Here is a 3,929-nt window from a genome sequence, read left to right as displayed (position 1 = left end):
GGAATATATATTCCAATTCTCTTTTCCCTCTCTGATAGAAAATGGATAATGACGCATAAGAACGTCAAAATGTAACTAGGTTTTTAATAATATCAATATGTCACTTACAGGCGCTAATAGTCCCCCTTTTTAGGTCTCGCTGAGACAGCGAAAGCTGTCTCTTTGAGACATTTTGTAAGTGAGTTTTTAAAGTGCTTCCCCTGGCATAGAGCTACAGTGCACGAGGCGTGCACGCGCGCAAAGCAGCCATATGGCTTTACGTCGCTCTCCCTCATAGCCCCTCTCCGCCTCCTTCCCTGCTGCTATTTCACACCACACTCCCGCTTCTCTCCCCCACCCCCCACCATCGCGTCTCGCGCTTTGTTCATTCTCCCCGCCCCTATCGCGTTTTGCGCGGCCAATGCTTGTTTTTCATTGTCATTGCGGGCAGCTTAAATTGCACAAGCGCGGTCCGCTTCGGCCGCGCTTGTAACATTGTGACTTCTTCAAAGAGCTTGTTTAAATATGCTCCGTCCTCGCTTCACGTTACAGTGATACCGGTTTGTTGTATTTACTGTAAAGTATTTTAACACGGTAGGCGTTATGTAGACTGTGAGCACTACTTTCGTTATTCCGTTTCTCTTACTGCAGGAACGACTGCTTTGGTGCCTTCTTTTACCCCCCTCCCTCTTCCCTACCTTCCCCGCTCCCGTTGTCTGTGCTTTGTTAATCACCCCACCCTCCCGCTTGTATCTCCGTGTTGGGCAACCCCCCTACCCGCACTTCCATGTTGTTTGGCTGGGATGTGCGATCTTGCGAGAGGCGCGTTCATTTCATAACATTCAGGTGCCCCTGGGGCACCCCCCAGACTGACTTTGCAAGTGTCAGGGGCCGTGGTGCAGGCCAGGTGATGGGGCTGCTGCTGTGCCATGCGCCGTCGCTGCTGCTATTAAGGTGCTGCCAGCGCTCCTTTCAGAACCCAGCCATCACGGGCCTCTCCATGCCCCCTCGCTGACTCACTGCTGAGGATCACACCTCCAGAGCAGCGACGGCATCTCCCCAGCCATCATGGGCCCCTCCATGCCTGCTCGCTGACTCACTGCTGAGGATCACAACTCCAGAGCAGCGCCGGCATCTCCCCAGCCATTATGGGCCACTCCATGCCCACTCGCACACTCACTACGGAGGATCACACCTCTGGAGCAGCGCCGGCGTCTCCCCAGCCCTGTCAGCATGTCAGCTCCCAGCAGATCAAGGGCCGCAGTGGTCTGTGGTGCCGAATACACCGGGAAATAAAGGAATGGACACAGGGGTTACATTTCTACTCAGGCTCCAGGTCCTGTGAACGTAGAGTGACTTCACTGCTCTGAGATTTATGTCTTGTTTCACTTTGCCCCCCCCCAAAAAAGTTTAAAACTTTTTAAAAGTGTTGTATGCTGGCAATGTTGAGAGCTTGCGGCGTGTGTAATTTTGATGAGAAACGATGCAACATTCATTTTTATGCTTGAGAATAGCTTATTTCATAAGCATAAACTTTCAACTAAACGTGCACAGCAACACTACATGAGGTAATTACCGTCTTTTGAGAACTTAGACAACTATTTAGAGAATTTGAAAACGGGAATAATGCAATCGGTCTCGCATTTCATTAAGTTAAAGCCATTTGCTTTGCTGTACAATACCATTAGCAAAGCAAATGGCTTTAACTTAATCAAAGGCGCGACCTATTGCATTTTTAGGTCTCGTGAGCCAAAGGCTCTAAGAGACATTTTATATCTGGGCATTTCAAAGTGCTGCCGTGGCCTAAAGCTACAGTGCACGTGAACGTGCACGCGCGCAGCGCCATGTGTCTTTCCTTCGTAGCGATCGTGATCACTTTCACTTTCGCGGGCTCCTCTGTTGCTGGCATTCCCCCCTCCCCTCTCGTTTGCTGACTTCTTCTACACTGCCAAGCTAGGCGCGTGCATTTCTTTAGTTGTGTGTGTGTGTGTGTATTTATTTATTCATTGGTATTCTGTGTAGTGCTGACATGTTGCGCCCATACACTGTATAGCGTTTCAAATGGGGGGAACTAAGCGCCAGGCTTGTGTTAATCTTTATGGTCAAGTGACCGGTTTATTTATTTGTATTCCCCGATCCCTTTATTCAAGCCCCCTCCCGTTGTACGTGTTTTCCATTCTACCCCCTACCGTTGTCTGTGCCTTTTCCCTCCCCCACGCTGCCCATGCCTTTTCCCTCCCCCTCCGCTATCCATGCCTATTCCCTCCCTCCTCCTCCACCCCCCCCCCCCCCCCCCCCGTTTTGCGTAGCACCGACGGGCTGCTGTTCTAGGCGCTTCAATACGCTTAGCCTGCAACAATTGATAAAAAAAAAACTAGATACATAACGTGATCTTGCTTGCGAAGCGTTTCTTTAGTTGTGTGTGTGTATTTATTTTTCATTGGTATTCTGTGTAGTGCCGACATGTTGCGCTCATACACTCTATAGCGTTTTGAATGGGGGGGAAGAAAGCGCCAGGCTCGTGCTAATCTTTATGGTAAACAGACCGGTTTATTTAATTGTATTTATTGGAGCTTGATATAGCTCCTTTACACCACTCAGGGAGTCTGGAGACGGCAAGGGGTAAAATCTGGGAGCATTGTATCATTTGCATACAAAATAAAATACGTTTTTTACATTTCTTCGGGGCTAACTTTTAAAATGTGTAGCGCCTGCATTTTACCTTTCAGATCCTTCAGTGCGCCTCATTTTCTTGGAGAAGACAGAGTTGTGCATGGTGCATTAATTTTAGCTGGGGAGTCCTTTATTATTTACCAGTCCATTGCATAGCGCCATGTCACCTTTCAGACACCTTACAGCGCCTCGAGATTCTGAAGTGAGAAAAAGCAGAGCTAGGCACGCTGCATTATTTTTCAGCTAGATAAACATTTATTATCAATTCCTTGCACCACACACTTAGATCTGCCTCATCTATAAACTTGTCCTTGCGAGGCCTTGCCAACTATGCTCGTCCAATTATCAAGTTATGATACTTAGACAATCCTCCTGTAGTGCTATGTTTATAGCCCCTTTTGATGATCCATATATTTTTTTTTTTTACCAGTCTTACTCCTCTTCTGTCCCACTAGGTTTGTCCAAACTTCCATTCAGTTTGTGTAATATACCTAGTCTTTTTTCTCTGGCGACTGCACCATCTGTAGGCGAAACCTTCTGCAGATATTCACGTAGTCTCCTGACGCGCTATAATTATATCGATATTCTCTACATCAAGTCGGGTATCCTCCACAATTGATTTCTAGCGTATTTGTTCACACAAGTTTGTCCTAGCTTACTAAACTTACCCCCAGCGCTACTATCACTCATATTGTTTTTAACTATCTGGACACACTAAGATGGCGTCTGTTTTGAGCCCATATGGCTGCTTTTAGTACCTATACTTCTGTTCCCTTCAATGAACCAATGCCTTTCTTATTCATCGGCTGTTCACTCATAGTTTATTTTCCATCCCTGCATAATTAATTTTATTTCTTTTTCATTTTAATTTTATTATTCGTACAAACAAAGTATTAGAAATTATGCCGAACATGCGAACAATACTGTTGGTCCTCAATTCAATCGATCTTGCTCGAGGGGACGTACGTTCATTTCCGGGTTAAACTGGACCTCTGCACTCTCCTCTATGTCAGCGTTTCGTCTTCTCACTGTCGAACTGTAAGTGTCTCGGCCATTGATTAATCCCGGGATTTGTTGAAAAGTTAAAGTAAGTTACTTTGAATGGTGGCTTTATCCCCCGTTCTTCTGACCGTAACTAAGACGCGCTAGTCAGTCTTGAGAGCCTTTTTTGAGCGATCACACAATCAGAATTACTTGCGTGTCCAAACGAACTTTGTTTTGGCATTTCACTGTACTACACATCTCAAGCTCTGCCAAATACGCTAGGCTGTTCACTT

Source organism: Triturus cristatus, chromosome 3_2, assembly GCF_964204655.1.
Source record: "Triturus cristatus chromosome 3_2, aTriCri1.1, whole genome shotgun sequence".
Taxonomy (NCBI): Eukaryota; Metazoa; Chordata; class Amphibia; order Caudata; family Salamandridae; genus Triturus; species Triturus cristatus.
The sequence above is the reverse complement of the archived record's forward strand: the minus strand, read 5'-3'. Positions refer to the sequence as shown.